This window comes from Crocodylus siamensis, chromosome 2, assembly GCF_052110815.1.
Source record: "Crocodylus siamensis isolate JL-2025a chromosome 2, ASM5211081v1, whole genome shotgun sequence".
NCBI classification, from domain to species: domain Eukaryota; kingdom Metazoa; phylum Chordata; order Crocodylia; family Crocodylidae; genus Crocodylus; species Crocodylus siamensis.
Window position 1 is genome coordinate 168,636,052 of NC_143396.1, and position 17,788 is coordinate 168,653,839.

Genomic DNA, 17,788 nt, shown 5'->3' on the forward strand with positions numbered 1-17,788 from the left:
GAAGCCATAGGCTGTCTGTTTCAAGAGAAACAATACCCTGCTACTCCCTACAGAGACTTGTTCCAGTACCAAAATTGCCTGGTGCACCTGGTTAGGAACTGCCCACTTGGACTCTAGTTAAGTCTTGTTGCTTTGGATCTCCTACCCTAGGTTGACTGCCTGCTCTGACCACAATGCTGTCTTGACCCTTCGCTTGACATTCTGGAACTAGGACTGATACCGAGTTTTGACCTGGCTTCCACTCTGGTAAACCAATGACTTAGCATGAATCACTCAGGAAGACCACTGAATTCCAGGCCCACCCTTACAAAAGGTTATCAAAAATCCAGTTTGGTCTCTATGCCATAAGCACCTTGTTTTTCCTCTCTGCATTCAATTTGACCTAGGTTACCCCTTCCAGCTTTGTTCTTCAGCCTTTTACGTCACTTTAGCTGGTTCTATCACCAGATATAGCATTTTCAGTCTTGGACACAATCAATTTATTCCCCTGCCTGTTCCCCGCCCCTTCCCCCTCCCCCCCCCCCCCCCCCCAACTCCAACCCCACTTTATTATTTCCTCAGTCTTGACCGAGGACAGGCAGGAGGGGGAAAAGGGGGACCCAGTCACTGAAAACATCCTCCAGGCTTGAATTTCAGTTTTCACCAGTAAGGACTGATGAGGTAGGGGAACTCTTCCAATTTTGCTCTAGAGCCCTGTCTGGACAGAAGACTCAAAGAGTTTTTCTCTTCTCCCAGCTCACAACTTTGCCAGGATGAAAGGGAAATTCCCAACATACAAAACCCTAAAGGCCTTGATGCAATATTCAGATCTACAAAATACACAGTAAAAAAGGATGGTAATACAGGAGTGCCCCGAGCTGGGCACACACTATGGTAGACAAGTGTTTTGGATGATGAAGTCTGTGCTACATGGGGCAGAGGTTGGATAGACACTTCTTGGAAATGGCCTTCAGGAGATTCAGGCTGGTGCTGTATTTCAATAGAATTGGTAGGCAAAATGAATTCAGAGCATTATTAACCTTTGACATAAAACAAAAAGTATATTAAGAGACTAACCATTAGGAGAAAAGAGAAGGTGAAGCAGGGAACCAAAGTGGTGGCCAAGATCAAGATTTAGAATGAGAATGAGGTTTCCCCGATGTAAAAGCTGAGGGAACAAAGGATGATCACATTCCACAGCAGTCTAACATAGGTTATGAGCCATTATGTTGCTAATGGCAACTTCAGATACATCCTCTATTTAATATTCAAAATTGTTATAGTCATCTCAATAAATGAGCTGATCTCTCTTAGAGACAAGTAGACAGGGCTTAGCTCTTTCATTATACAATATCCCGAAGGATAGGCTACTAATCTCTCCCTCTCCTACTGTTTCATGACTACCTGTTGGCAGAGAGAAGACAGGCAGAGACGGCCACTAATGACATGAGTATCCCCAGAACTTCAATCCCTAGTAATTCCATCCCTGCCAAGCTTCATGGCCTGGAATAGCCAACTGCTAGCGAGCATGAGCCAGGAATATACAGACCTCATAGAAAAACATACATGTGGAGCAATGGGCACATCTAGGAAATACTAAAGAAGAGAGAAGAACTCTACCTCTCACACCCTGTGGGGATAGGGGTAAAGTGTGGCCAGATCCTGAGGCAGGCAGGGAATATAGGGGAAGCTAGGCAGGGAACAGGTTCAAGGAGGAAGGGATCCATTCATTGCCAGTGGTCCCTGACTGAACTGGGCATGGAGGAGGCTGCCAGGTACCTTCAGCTGCACCAGGTGCCAGCCTTGGCTAAGGGCAGAGGCTGTGGCACCCAGGCTACTCTTCCTAGTGCCTGCTCCCTGCCATCAAGGCACTGGAATGAAAAATCTGTGCACCACATCCGCCATGCCTGGCTGATCCAGCACCCCATGCAGCTGCTCCTTGCAGCCCTTATTTAATACAGTGCATGGGTGGCTCTGTGGTGCCCCTGACCCATGGCTACATCAGGTGGGGATGGTGGTGGCAGAGGGGATCCCACCCCAGATTGCTGATGTCCCCAAATGAGCTTGGTAGCCTGTGAAACCATTCCCAGCAGCCCATAGCTAGAGTGTGAAAGCAGCAACTCTGGCTGGGGCTGTCCCCCCAACCCATTTCCATCAGCATCAGTGATAGGTGCAATTGCACCAACTCCCGCCCCCCTCAGATCCACCCCTTTTTGGAGCCATTTCACAAGGGAAAAGGGGCGTTTCATGGGAACCTTGCAGCAGCTGTTACATCTTGACAGTTCCATATGGACAATAATACAAATACAGCAAAAGAGGTCCAGTTTTAACACCAATTCATGCAGGGTTCCATGAAGGAATGTGGCTATTTTTGTATCCTTGCACACTTGTCCACATGGGACTGTTAGAACATCACAGCCGCTGCTTCATCCCAAACAGCATCTCCCCTTTTGAAATATTCCCTTTTTGAAATGGCTTCAAAAATTATTGTTGCTCATACCCAGAGGGATAATGGCATTGGAGTATACTTGGAATGGTAAAAAAATAGAGGGGGATGCAGAAAGCTAGTGGAAACAGTCTACTGTGAGGAAAAAGATAAAAAAAAGAAGGAAAGAAATACTAGGAGACAGCAGGATGAATGGGTGAAAGAAAATAATGTAGACTACCTGCCATATATGGACAGTATGTGGCAAGAAAAGGTATTACCACTGTGGAGGGAAGGGGTGGAAGAGGGAGGGAGAGGAAAACAATGTTCTTTGTGAAAGCAAAGAATCACAATCCATTCCCCTTCCCCTTTCTTCACTTGCACCCCTGAAGTGTAAAGTTTTGGTTGTGAAGTTTTGATCCAAGTGATTAGGAAAATCATGCCAGAAGAGATTTTCACTACAATCTCAATGTCTCCTCTATTCATAAGGTTCAATTTTCACCTGAGGTGTTTCATGTAAAAAGTGTTCCACAATTTCATCTCTCAGACCCCATTGAGTAAATCCTTCTGATCCCTGAGTACTATCTGACCTCTGTGGCCCTGCTAGTCTCAACAAATTTAGCCAAAGATCACACATCATCTCTCATATATGGCATAGATATCAGGAACAGGTGCACTTCTCTGAAAACTTTCCTGTTGTACTTAGATGATAAACCCACCAGGGTCGGCTGTATGAATATGATCACTCCTTTTAATGCTCAGTATTTCCCCTTTGTTTCCAATTTGTACATATATCACATATGTTTGCTTTTGAGATTGTGGCATTCTTAAACCTGGACTGAAAAGCAAAGATATATGGATTTCTGACATGCATTTCCCAAATCCCAACATGTACCTTTCCCTCTCAAATATTTTTTATATTAAGATAATAATAAAAGTGTCATCCTTACATGTTACAAGCCCATGTCCTTAAGAGAATAACATTTATGTAACCATTACAATTGTATTGGAACTTTTTTACCCAGTGATAAGGTGGGGGGAGGGGGAGCATAAGTGTGTGCATGCATGTGTCTGCACCAGTTGTGTTTGTTTAATTACAAAAAAAATCAAACTCCTTCCCCCAAAAACCACAATGACAAGAACATATTCACTGTGCAGTGTGACCGCTGAAGAATTTTAGAAGTCACACAGTGACAACTCTATAGGTATGGACAACTGTACACGTAAAACACTAGAAATCCAACCCTCATTACAAGTGCTTCTGATTTGGAGAACATCGATATCATGTGAACATAGAAGCAGCTTCTAGTTAATGTGCTTCACAATGAGCTGGAGCCAATGTAGGGGTGGTTCACTACAGTTAGGGCCCTACCTAGTTCAGTTATGAGACTATGTTGGTGAGCCTTGTCAAAGGCTTTTTGGAAGTCCAAATGTGCTATAACAAATGAATAGCCTCGATCCACTTGTTAACTGATACCCTCAAAAAACTCTAGTAGGTTGGTGAGGCATGATTTCCCTTTGAAAAAAACATGTTTACTCCTTCCCAGCAAGCTCAACCATAAAAACAATAATAAATAAAAATAATTGTTCACAACACTTTTCCTGGGACAAATGCTAGGCTCACCAGACTATATTTCCCTGCATCCCCCCTAGAGCCTTTTTAAAATATGGGAGTCCCATTGGCAACCTTCTAGTCTTCTGGTACCAATGATGTTTTTAATGATAAGTTGCATATTGCAGTTAGGGGTAGTGCAGAGCCAGGGCCAGGAGCTGCCTGCTTCTTGGGCAACAGGACATTGTCCCAGCCTGGGATCCATGATCAGAGTCCATCCTGGCAGCAAGGAACTACCAGGAGCAATCTCCCAGCATCCTCTCCAATCACAGTGCCAAAGCTAGGAGCTGCCCAAAAACACAGTGGGGGCCAGGCAGCAGGCAGTTGCCCAGGGCAGGGATGTGGGATAGAAGACAGATGCCCTGGAGACCCCCTCCATCTCCACTCTCTGGGGCTTCACACCAGCAGACTTCAGTAGAGTCCATCAGGCTGAAGGCTGGTCAGGACTCACAGAAGCATGTGCACATTCCAGTTCCCCAATTTAGCTCTTCTCCCACACTCCCTCCCCAGTATCTAGAAAGAGTCAGAGTCCTCAGGAAAGGAATACTTCCAGCTCCATCCATAGGGCAGAGTGACATTAACCAGGCCTTCATTCAATCCCTCTGCAATTCAGCCAATAAGCCTTTCCCTGCCAGAACAAAACCCATGCAAAAAAGAGAAAGAAGACACTTTCAACATCAAACAGTACAACAACACAGTAGTCACACCCTTCTATTTAGTCCCTTACTCTACTTTTATTTACACCTATTCCCTGCCCACCTCACATGCAAAACTGCAGTGTTGCTCAAGTCTTGCTCTTGGGTCTTAAGCAATAAAGCCTAATGCAACAACTTATAGAACCTATGCAACAACATCTCAAACAATTGCAGAAGTTAACACGTTGTTTTGAAATAGGTTTTACATACTATTCCTGCTATTTATCCACGGCATTTTTGAAGTTTTAGCATACTTGAAGAAAAAGAGAGAAAGAGAAATGAGGCTGAAGTTGGTTGCTTATTCCCAATTCCTTATTCCTTTTTCCTTGTTGCCGGTTCCTTTTTCAAAGCTAATCTAGACCCAATAAAAGCTTGTTATTAATGAACTACCCATCCTAAAGAGAGAGAATTTCATTAGCTATGCATATGTACTAATTAATATGTAAAATACTATCCTGCGTCAAGCACAGAGACCTAAATGAAGGTCAGTTTAGGATGGCATATGGGGCAAAATACTCCTTGGGCCACCCCAGACTTCCTGTCAATGCCACTGAGAGACTGTCCCAAAGAACCCTGACCACAGTACTGCCTGCCCCAAAGCATGGTTTTGCCGTGCCAGGCTGCCAACTGACAGCCCCTATTCTTACTGTACTAAGTATAATGGCTCGAATAAGGAACTGGCTTTTGGGCTGGGGTTATGGCTAGAAGTCCTGCTTGGTCCACCCCACAGTTTACCTCTGTGGCACTGGGGGACTCTGCCAGACACATCTGACTGGAGTCTTGCCTTGTCCAGAGCACAGTTTGTTCATGCCACGCTGCTAACTGGCAGCCTCCCATGCCTAGTGTACTAAGTATAAGGCTTGAATAAGGAACTGGCTTTTGGGTTTAAAATTATGATTGGAAATTCTTTTTGGGACAGCCCACACCACACCTCTGTACCACTGGGGGACTCTCCCAGACATCTCTGGCCAGAGACTTGCCCAGCCCAAAGCATGGTTAGCTGTGCCACACTGCCATCTGACAGCAACCCAGCCACTGTGCTAAGTATATGGACTTGAATATAAGGAACTGGATTTGGGGCTGGGATTATAGCTAGAAATCCTTCTTGGGCCATGCCATGGCATACCTCTGTGCTACCTTGGGACTCTCCTGAACATCTCTGATCAGAGACTTGCCCAGCCCAAAGCATGGTTTGGCCATGCCAGACTGCCAACTGACAGCCCTCATGCCCATTGTGCTAAGTATATGGAACCAAATAAGGAACTGGATTTTGGGCTGGGATTATAGCTAGAAATCCTTCTTGGGCCACCCCTCACCATGCTTCTGTGCCATCAACGGACCAGAGACTGACCAGAGACTTGCCCAGCCCAAAACGTGGTTTGACTGGGCCAGGCCATCAAATGTCAGCACCCCAGCCATGGAGAGAACAACTCACCAGGGTCACTTACATAGAAATGATCACTCCCTCTTAAATGCTTAGTATTCCTCAATTAGTTCATACGTTACTAATGTTTGCTTTATAAATGTTGGCTTCGAGCTGAAATATATGGCCATCTGACATGCATTTCCCAAATTTTCACAGACACATTACCTTCTCAGATTTTTTTTACCCTAAGATCATGATAAAAATATCACCCCTACATACTACAAACCCATGTCCTTAAAAGATTGGTATGCATGTAACCATTACCATTGCATGGGAATTTTTGTACCCAGGGATAAAGCAAAAATAAGCAGAAATGTGTGGATTCATGTGTCTGCATTTATTTTGTTTATTTAATTTAAAAACAACAAACCCCTCCACCACAAAACCACCACAACAAGAACATATGCATTTTGCAGTATGATCACTCAAAAATGTATAGGTATGGACAAATGTACATGTGAAACACTAGAAATCCAGTCATTATAGAAGTGCTTCTGAACTGGAGCACATCAATATCACATAAACATAGAGGCTGCTCCTAGCTAATGGCCTTCACAATGTGCTGGACCTCATGTAATGATGGTGCACTACATTGAGGGGGTGGTTAGCAGGCATTCCAATATGCATCTTCAGTTCTCACTTACGATCCCCTGGAGGTGTCTTAGCAACACAACCTTATGGATAGTTGACCTCACAGGCTTCTACCTAAGGCTTCCTGCCACTGCAAAGCTGTTCACTTTCATGTGGGCTGCATTTCCAGGTACAGAAGAGAAAAGACATCTACTATTTATTTTTCTGTTTCTATCTCCTTCCTCTCTGCTATCCATTTTCCATCTCATGGCAGAGAGGTTGTCTTACTTGCTGTGCTTTCTTTTCTCTTCTTGAATTTCTTCCAGCTGGGCTCCATGACCCTGCACTCAAATGAGGCATGCTCAAGGTGTGCTATGTGCTCTGCACAACAGAAAGCAATATCACAGACGGGGAAGCTAGCCTTTTCTGGGACCATCTGTAATCCATGAACTGTGACTTCTGTGCATCAGCTGTTAAGTCTGAAGGGTCCTGGAGACACACAAAGATTCATCCTGGTAATAAGGCTTCATTCTTAGCCAGGACACATTCATGGGAAACTCAGCTGAGCTGGCTCTATCTCTTCAGAAGCAGGCCATGGATATGAGCCTATCAGTGTGCTTGGGGAAGTGGGTTACAGTTGACTTTCATAAGCTTACCGTCTCTGATAGCCTCTGGTCCATCACCAATCCTTGTGTGTTGGGCATGGCCACAGCTGTATCAGCCATTCATAAGCTTTGTCACAACAGCCAACGCATTCTGAAGCTGTACTTCCTCTGCCTCTCCAACTTACAGGGAGTCACAGCCATATTTCATACTACACCAAGTTTACAGATGGCACCAATATTCCCATCCTGAGCCCAGCACACCGCAACTTTGGACTACATCAGCCAAAAGGCTACTTTTCAATTATGCTTCAGGGCAATGTAGACCACTGGGTGCAAGTCATGCCTGTCACCTTTTGGTGGTCATTGAAGGTCCACACCACCAACCGGTGTCCGCAGGAAATCCAACCTGGTGCCCCAGACAATGTAGGGAGCAGGGGGCAATTTGTGACTCACAAATCTCTACATCAAAACAGAAAACGAAGAGAAGTCATCAGCTATTGGCTGAGCAGCTGCTGAATGACTGTGCAATGTTTGCCTGGGCACCTCTTGGAACAGTGGGTAGTACCGGGACTGTTTCTAGATGCTCCTGAACATTACCTGCTCTGAAAGGTTATTGTGGTCTGTATGCTCCATATCTATCAATCCAGGGACAAGACCTTCCTAGAGGTCTGATTAGTAGAGGTTCAGGGTCTCTCCAGATAAAACCAGAAATTGAGCCTCTTGACAATTACCCATCAGAGTGTTCTTGTGAGGAACTCCCCAGAAACTGCTTCTACTGGTGGTTTCTTGAGAGACGTGAGGAAGGCACCACTAGGTGGAGCCCAACAAATGAAAAGGACATTTTGTTAATTTATCTTTAAACCCAAATAGTTCTATGTTAAACACGTTAAACAGGCAAATGTTGTGCTCTCTTCTCTTGAAACAAACAGGATATCTTACCAAATAGGAGAAGTACATTTATCTACATTGAATTTCATCCGCAATTTGGTTGCCCATTCACTCAGAAGTGACAGATCCTTGTGTAGTTCCTTACACTTTGTCTTGCTCTTTACCACTTCGAATATTTTTGCATGCTCCAAAAATCTGGCCACCTTACTATGTATCCCCCTTTCCAGATCATTTATGAATCTTTTAAAAATCACTTTTAGATTTGCCCATTTTCATCTAATATTTTACAGTGATTTCTCCAGGTGTCTTATTTGGGAAATGTAATGAGGAATTGACAAAAATGTTTCACAAAAGTTCAAAACATCACCATAGCTTGCTTTTCTTTTAAAAAGCTTTCATTTCTGACGTTTTAGTTTGGTTGCTTATTGACAGATAACCTTTTCATCTGAAAAATGGGTCTAAACTTTAAAAGAATCCATAAAAACAGCACAAAGAGGTTCAGAGAAATGTCCCCAAGGCATTTTATTTTAATGTTTTAAAATGTTTGGTTAGGATCCAGAGCATACTAAGAAGAGTCTGTGCCAGCTTCAAACAGTTTTGGCAATAACAAGGTTTTAACATACTTAATAGATTATTTAAAAAAAACCCATCCTCTAGGCAGCCTCAGCATCTCCACAGCCTTCATACTGGCAGGAAGCTCTACACACCATAGAACACCACCTGTGCTGTTCTGTGTTTGATAAAAAATACAATTTATTTTCAGCTGTCCTTACATTATGGTTTATGGAAGGGGCTTGATAGTCTCACCCCAACAGGCTTTGAAGCAAGAAGACCTGGAATGAATTGAGGCCCTTCATGCCTACTGGAAGTAATGTCTCAGTTCTGGCCAGCTCAAGCAGGTGCCTCTGCATAAGTTACCTTCAAATCATGTTTTCAAATCACCCTTCACAAAACAATGGCTAGAAGATTATGATTTTTACATGTAGCCTGAAATAAGTATATGACCATATAACTGAGACTTGGACTCTGTAAAAGAGTAAATGCAGACACAGTGAAAAGAGCCAGAGAATGCCACTTTTGGAGCCATTACCATATTAGCATGAAAACTCCCAGAGCAGAACAAGGAGAGGAGAGGAGATGGGAACTTCAGCAAAAAGGAAGAGGGGCTAAAAGAGAAAAAGAGGGAGAAAGAAGATCCCCAGGGGATAAGAAGCTTACCTCAAGGCTTCTCACAACACCGGAGAGAGTGGAGCTCCGAGGAAGAGGGGTGGATCCCCAAGGAGACAAACCACGGGACACATCTGGCTGCTGACCTGGAAAGTAAATAAAGAAAAGAAGAGAGTGAATTTTGACCCACTCTCTCAAGCTTGGAGACGGCATCTGGTTGTCCATCAAGAGGATTCAAGGCTTCAGTCACACACAAGATAAAAGGTAGACATATATAGCAACAAAATAGAGAGAAAGTATACATCAGAGTTGGAAGATAAAAGCCCGTACAAAAAGAAAAACAGACGAACAAGATACAAGGAGACTTTGTTTTCTAATACTAAGTTCAGTTCAACCAAATTGATAGCGACTACATAAGAACATTATATAGGCAGAGTTACAAAGTTGATATTGGCTAAAGAGAAAAAAAAGGAAAAGGATACAAAAGGACAGCTTCTGCCTAGAAGTAAAGAAAGTTTGTACAGAGTGATAAAAGATAAAAATAAAGACAAGTGTGAATCTGAATCAGACTGTGAATATATATATATATCAGCGAATGCGTGTTGATATTCGAGAAGGCGAGTGAGGTATTTCTCCATAATACCGGGACCCCTAATAGAGGCACAAGAAAAAAAAAGACCAAAACCAAAAATGAAGCAAAAACCCAAACTATACATAACAACCCTCCCAACTAGTGACATCATAAATTAGAACATATAATAATGTTTCAGGGGTATACTTGGTAGCCGTGTTGGTCTGAGACAAAAAGACATGCAAAAAACTAGAACTCTTGGTTCCAAAATGAATAAAAGGTATCATTTGGGAACCAAGAGTTCTAGTTTTTTGTATAACTTATAATGATAACATCCAAGACGTGGCAGGTGGGAAGGTCGGGGTACCTATAATTCATTGAGAGATTATAAGAGGGTATGAAGAGGCATCCTAAGCGCCACCATCACAGACTCCTTCTGGACTTACTCTGTCCATATCTCAGTGGTGACTAGAGGTGATTAGGAGACAGTCCAGGTGCACGTCTCCCACCACAGCTCTAAAACGCTACAATTTAATTTCAAGAATCCTTATATGGAACAATTTGTAACCCTTTAAAATGACTGCCAGGTCTTTTTTTCCAACTTCCAGAACATCCCAGGTAGACATAGCATGGCAACTCCTGCAGTGATATTTAGTGTTCCCTGAGGTATGCCAAGTTAACAATTCATATATTAAAAGTACCTTCCCTACACTATTGTTTCATTGCCATACTCCACCTAATCAAGGGTGCTGTAGGGGCAGATGGCATTGGTAACCTTAGTGAAACTACTTGAGACATACACCGAGGTATACACATGCAGAGGGATTTCTCTTCCCTTCCCTATGGAAAAGATAGCCAACGGGAGAGAGGGAGAGAGAGGGAGAGAGAGAGAGAGAAAGGAATGTTCTTTGTAAGCAGTATAGATTCTTCTTGCTCCTTTTGATTTACAGAATATTTGTCCAGAGCTTTACAAGCCTTTAGATCAACAGAAATACAAAACCTATACAGCTAACTCCATGCATTACCTCCCCCTGAAGTCCATTTTACTTTGACCCCAGTTAATCCTATAAATTGCAAGACTGAAATCATAGAAGGCAGAGGGAAGATTTTTAATGGATAAATTGCAGTGGCCTGGATATATTTTTTTTTCAAAATTGGTGACCGAAACTGATATATCTCAGCCTAAATTGCAATTAAATAATCCTGAAAGATTCTTTAGTCTTAAAATAGAAACATTTAATCATAAGAAGCCTTAAAAGTCAAAGAAAAATTAAGCACAATTTTTTAGTGAAGTGGATTAATCACTGGAATAGATGACCAAGAGAATTAGTAGGCTTGCTATTTTGATAGCTTATTTCCATGATATAAAATATTTGATTAAGTACAAATTACTACCTATTATTCCCAAAACCACTTGAAGGAGTCCCAACTAAGCAAGTCTTGGAATGGGAATAAATCCCTGTGTCATTTGGTTTAAATTTAGCCAAGTCTTTTGGGCTCAGGGAAGAAGTTACACAAAAACTGGTTTAAGTGATCAGAAACTTTTTAAACCTGTAGCAGAACAGAAGGTTAGGGCACATAAACCAGTTTCAAAATGGCTGGAACTGGTTTAAGATAAATCTGGTTAAATATAGCATCAGACTTAACTGATTTGGGTCAAACTGGTTTATGAAACTTCTGTCCCAGGCTCCTTCCTGTTTCAAGTTAAATCACAGTCCCCCAGCATGCTTTGCAGCCTTAAGCTGGACTATGCCATCTGCTCCAGAGAACAGGGATGGTCCCACCTCTCTGCTCTCTAGCTGGAGTAGTGAGGGTTGGCTGACAATGGGGTGTGGGGAGGAAGAAGCCTGGTTGGGGATGCAGCCCGTGTCGGGGGAGGGACTTCCCCCCCCTCCCAGAAAACCCCAGTCAGGTTCTGGAACCAGGAAGGAGGGTTAAATACCCCTTCCCTGCTCAGACTTACTGCTGGCTGTGCCTGTGGACTAGAAATCCCAGAGGTACCTGATAGAAGGAAGAGGAAGTGATAAACTACCCTGGAGAGTCCTGTTGCTGTGATTTTGGACTGCAAATCCCAGAGAACTTAGGGGCAGCAGGAAGGGAAGCTGACACACAGCCCATGCTAGCTACATGCCAGAGAGCTGTGCTCTAGCACCCCCAGGCTTATGGCTTGAGCCACTGCAGGCATGTGGCTGTATTTCCTGAATCAAAGTCTGTTCACTTGTGTTTCAATTGAATCTGCGCATCTTAAACTAACCTGGAAAGACTGAATCAATTCAGCCTTATGCTTTTTGACTGTCTGTACTTAGCCTTAGGGTTTAGAATGAACTGTAATATTGGGATGGGGGAAGTTCCCACATCTGCCTGCTGAAGGACCCTCACCCCTTCCTCCAATGCATGTTTTCCTGCACAGTGCCAAACAGGAGACTGACTTCCATCAATGACTGGCCTGAAGCACTGTGGCAGTTCCTATGTTCCTGCACATCATGGTGCTATGTGAAACACCTTTATCATTGTTTTATGACTTTTTTTATTGAACCACAATTGGGATGACAGGAGTTCTCTTTCCACTTAGAACACTGCTGAACCAGATTTAAAAGGAATCCGTACAAAATGTAAATACCTTTTAATCATAATGGAGTCACTCACTTCCTTCAAATTGTTTTATTAATGAAAACAGTGAAATTGTTGTAACTGGAAATTCACTTCCATTTAAAGAAAAGATGTCTAAAGAAGGGAAAGAGAGAGAGAGAGAAGGAAGGGAAAGAGAGAGAGAGAAGTCCACTTACATCTTTCTTTGCCTTAGAACCTCATTTGCCATCTGGACCTCAGAGCAGGTGATTAGATGAACAGCAGCATTTAATTACTGGGTTGTGTAACTGGCATTTTGTTATTTGTTGGTGGCAGCATTCTGTAATGCACTGCTTTTTTACAAGCTTTATTTTCTGTTTTTCTTAATCAGTGCCTTATATTGAACATGGTCTTGTAACTTGATAATACATTGTAGGTGCAGCTACATGTGTGTCATTTAGCACTTGCTTTAAAAAGTACTAAATGACTGTGCAGTAACTGACGTAACTGCATACTCTGGATGTCACATGATTCTTTTCCCATGCTACAGGGACTTAGCTCATTGCTACATAGACATAGTGTCTTGTAGACATGCCCAGTGTGGTCTTTTTAGCTTCTTTTAATAAAGAACAATAACTTTAATCTTAAGTTTAATACAATAACCTGTAACAGTTAATATTGTGTGACATGCTTTTTCCCTTTAAGCTTTGCTCTGGTTAATGCCTCTGCCATATAGTCTGGTATGGTTTTACATTATGCATCATGTATTGGCATACATAATTCCTTACATGAGGCTGCTATTTTAATTATTCAAGTGATAGATATCTCACTGGCTTTGTACATAAGATGATACTGTGCAGTCGTTACTGAACATTTATTTAGTACTTGTATTAGCAAATATGAAAATGTGCAATAAGCAGAGTTACTGAGCAGTAGCACCAGTGAAGTAGTAGCACCAGTGAATGTCTTTTAGGTGATGCTACTGTGCAGTAGCCTAATAATACTGCACAGTAGCATATCAGCACTGTCCATGGTGTGATATGCTACTGCACAGGTTTTTTTTACTAGAGTACTGTCAGCACTTAGAGTAGATGTACCCAGTGAGTGCTTTCCAAAGGGATTTGGATATCTAAGGAAACATTGATTTCTTATTGGCTCCTAAATGTGTGTAAGATGAGTGAAAATTCTTAATGTGAAGGCATTCTACTGCTGCAGCTGAGAGAGAGCCATTTTGAGCCGTCCCCACTGCCAAATTTATCAGCATTACAGTAACAGTGCAATCCTGCATAGACCCCAATCACACTGGGTCAACTCCCTTTGCAGGCACCCCAAATCAATGTCTAGTCCCTGCTGGAGATCTGGTTTTTGGGTGTGCAAGAGGGTTTTCCATGAACACAGTGAAGAGTCTGCAGCTTGGTACATTCTGAGGAGGCATGCCCTGGGGCCTCCTTCTGTTCTCAAAAGGAGCGGGTGTCAGGGTCATCCATAAACTGCACTAGATACATGCCCATGGTGACACCTCTGTGGAGGAGAAATCAGCTGAGGTCCTCAGTGGCCCACGGGATCAGGTGAAATGCTTATCCACCAGGAACCCTCATCCTAACCAAGCATGTTCTAACACCTGGTGTCCAGGTGGGATGCAAAAACAGGATGGTGGAGCTGCAGACCATAAGCACATATATCTGGCAGTGTTAGGTGATCTGGAAGTGAACCAGCTTAGTGTCCCCAAGCTGGTGTGGTGGGAAATGCCATAGACCTGCTGAGGCAAGGGCCCCACAGTGAGTTCCAGAGGGCTGGAGGATACTGGAGAGGTCAGGGACTGCCCTCACACAAGACCTGGTCAATATAGGCCAGGATAGCGTCTAGCATGGTGGCCTTGACCTCCTGGAGAAGGTGACAGGGCACACACAATGTGGACAGCTCTATGCACTGGGCCAGCAAAGTGGGATCTGCTCATCCCTGCCTGGCATACTCCAGGAGGTTTCTTATGTGTGTGATTTTGGCCAGGACCATCCTCCAGCACAACCAGGGCATCTCCATTTCCAGCACCACCAGCTGTGAATTCTTAAGCAGAGGAGAGGAGTGAGGAGGTGGTGCCCTGCGTGACCATGTTGGAGGTGGAGACCATCCTCCAGGCCCTGAAGAGGTCCTGGTAGAAATCTGGCAGCTCCTCCAGATCCTGACTGGGGATATCTCACAGGCAAAACTGCTGCCAGTCATACTAGAACCCTCAGAGCTGGCAAAAGGTCTGTTCTTAGTAACTCTATGCCACATCACTACCAACAGCATACAGGAGTCTCTGCAGGACCTGAAGGCAGAAGGTGTAGACCAGACCCTACCACTCCCCCACAAGGGGATTCTCAAGACCTCTGCATAAATCTAGTGCTGTTCTAGCCAAAAGACACCCAATGCCTATTTCTGGAACTTAGCCAGGATCTCTAGGAGCCAGGAACTGGCCAGGAACAATGCAGGGTGTTGAAGCAATGCCAGAGATTAGATAGGATTAGCTGGCTGATGACCAGTGCCCTCCTGCAGAGGTAGAGGCACTGCAGCAAACTTGGCCATGCCTGCTGCTGCTCCAAGACCCTGACGTTTAGCTGGTGCCAGTTTTCAGGAAGGGATGGGTGTCTTGAGGATAGGTGAACTCCCAAGAATGTCAGTGAGCCCATGCCCCAGTGGATGCCCTGAAGCACAGGTAGGAGAGAGCCCACCTGCCATCCATCCCCCATCATCAGGTGACAGCTCTTGACCCAGCTGACCAAGGCAAAGGAGGCCACTGAGTAGATGGACTGGCAGGCCTCCACCTGTATCAGGTTGCCTGGGTCCTGGATAGTGAGAAGTACCTCGTCAGCAAATGTTGACAGGACCACCCTCATGACTGCTTCTCAGAGCACCAGTCCCACCATCTGCTTGTGCAGGAGGAACAGAAAGGGCTCAAGGATGATGGTATAGAGTTTGCCTGACAATGGTCAACCTTGATGCACTCCCTGTCCAAACAGGATGGGCTATGTCAGCACGCAGTTGAGTTTGACCATGAACTCTGCAGTGATGTATAGCACCCAGAGAAACTGCACAAAGTAGGGACTGAAGCCTGTGAGGTACCCAGAGTTCCAGTGAAGTCCCACGTCCCACCCTGTCAAACTTCTTCTGGTTGAGAGACAGGAAAGTGAATGATAGGCCCACCTGGTGAGTGAGCTCGAGGAGGTCACACACCAGACAGAGGTTGTTGAAGATGATTCTCCCTGGCACTATGTATGTCAGGTTGGGATGGACAACATTCTCCAGCATGGACTTCAGGTACCATGAGATGGCCTTCACTACCACTTTGTAGGCCATCTAGAGGCAGATGGGACATGAGTTCCTCAGGTCCTGGAAGTCCCCCTTCTTGGGAATGAGGATCAGAATTACCCTCCTGCTTGAAAGGGGAGCCCCCTGTCCACTTCAGAGTGAAACCAGACTGCGTAACCTGTGGCTGTCCCTTCCAAATGACCTGACAGGCATTGGGGTTGGTTGGACTGAGTGAAAAGAGCTCTGCATAGAAAGCCCTTTCTCACAGCTTACCAGGATCATTGAGGGGAATGCCATTGTCTGCCAGGAGGAAGGAAATTTACTTCTTGGCACCCATTCTCTTCTTCTGGGTGTAGAAGAAGTGCAAGCTGTGGTCCACCTTCTGGAGGAGCTGGATCCACAAGCAGACAAATGCACTACCCCTGCAGCAGTCATTCAGAGCTCCTCCCACATCTCCCAATAATCTCCACAGAGGGATGGGTTGTGCAGGACAGTGGCAGCACCTCTGCAGCTCCAGCACCTCCATCTTGAGCTGCTTCCTGACTGCTTCCCTCTTGTTACCTCTCAGCTCTGTGGTCTTGAAGAACCCTGGCACAATACATAGCCTGTCTGACTTACAAAGGACTCACCCCTTCCCCACCTCTTTCTGAACAAGAACTGATTAGAGGAAGAAATTACAAAAGACAATGGATATGCAGTAGGAGATGCATCTAAAGGCCTCCAGACAAAGGTGATAGGAGTGAAGCAACTCCCCTGGTCTCTTTTACATGGGAGATGGGACAGGAAAGCACCTTCATTAGCATTCAGGATGGAGAACAGAAATTCCAAGGCAAGGACTGCACTGAACTCTGGGACCAGAGAAGCAGAGGAGCACTGCATGATGATAGATGCCTGCTCCAAATTCTAATCACCCCACATCTATACACACCCAGCTCAGCATTTATCAGACCAATTCTAGTAATGCTCCTTTATTGGTACCCAAAACACTGAATCTGTCTGTCTGTATTGTGAGCTCCCTCAGAGTAATGCCACCCATAACCAGGAGTGATCAGTTCCTATTATCCAGCATATGAGCCATCATTTACCCAGAAACAAGCCTAATGTTCTCCCTTGAGCCATTGCTAGTTCTCTACAAAAAACCCTGCCTAAGGTCAAGTTTCTGTCCTGATGCTTGGATCCAAAAACTTCACCAGTTCCACTTTTCTGCCTGGAATATCTTCACTAGTCAGGCTGAGGGCTCTGCCTGTCTGCAAGCTCCAACAAACACCTGGGAACTTCGACTGATTCAAGCTTTGCTGCGGGGTGAAATCCCAACTCTTTCTCTTTCTCTCTCTCTCTCTGACTCTAGGAACCTGACTTTTGCTTCCTTACTCCAGGCACAGCTTTCTAAACCAGATTTTTCCTGATGATCACTCTCTCTTTCTCTTACTCAAGGAACAGCTTTCTAAACCTGACTTTTGCTGATCAAATTTGAGCTAGACTTCCCCAAATACCTAATTGAAACTGTAATATTATAACTGTGTTATTTGTCTCTTTTGCATGGCTATTACTACTGATATCATGATAAGTTCATATCTGGTAATAAATAACTTTTATGGTCAAGCTGTTGCTATACTGTCTCTCTGAACCTCACTTATTCTTCCTTCCCCTTGACCTCCCCATTTGCCCTGCAGCAACGCTTCTTTTACCTAAACCAAAGATCCCTGTAATGCCCAAAACTACAGTGAGGTCCGCTCATCAAGGGAGTTACTACTAGGACCATTGTGACAAGAGATTGAGACGTGCTGAGTTTTGAGGCGCATGAGGGTATCAGCTGAAAGTGCTGATTGGGCCCAGCCTGCTCATATGTACTCTGTTAGTATGCATACATGTGTCTAACTGCATTTATTATTGTTCTACTGAAATAAGGGATGAACTGAGTTCAATGCACATGAGGGTGTCAGCCTGTCAATGCTGAATAATCCAGCCTGACTCGGATGCACTCTGTTAACCCA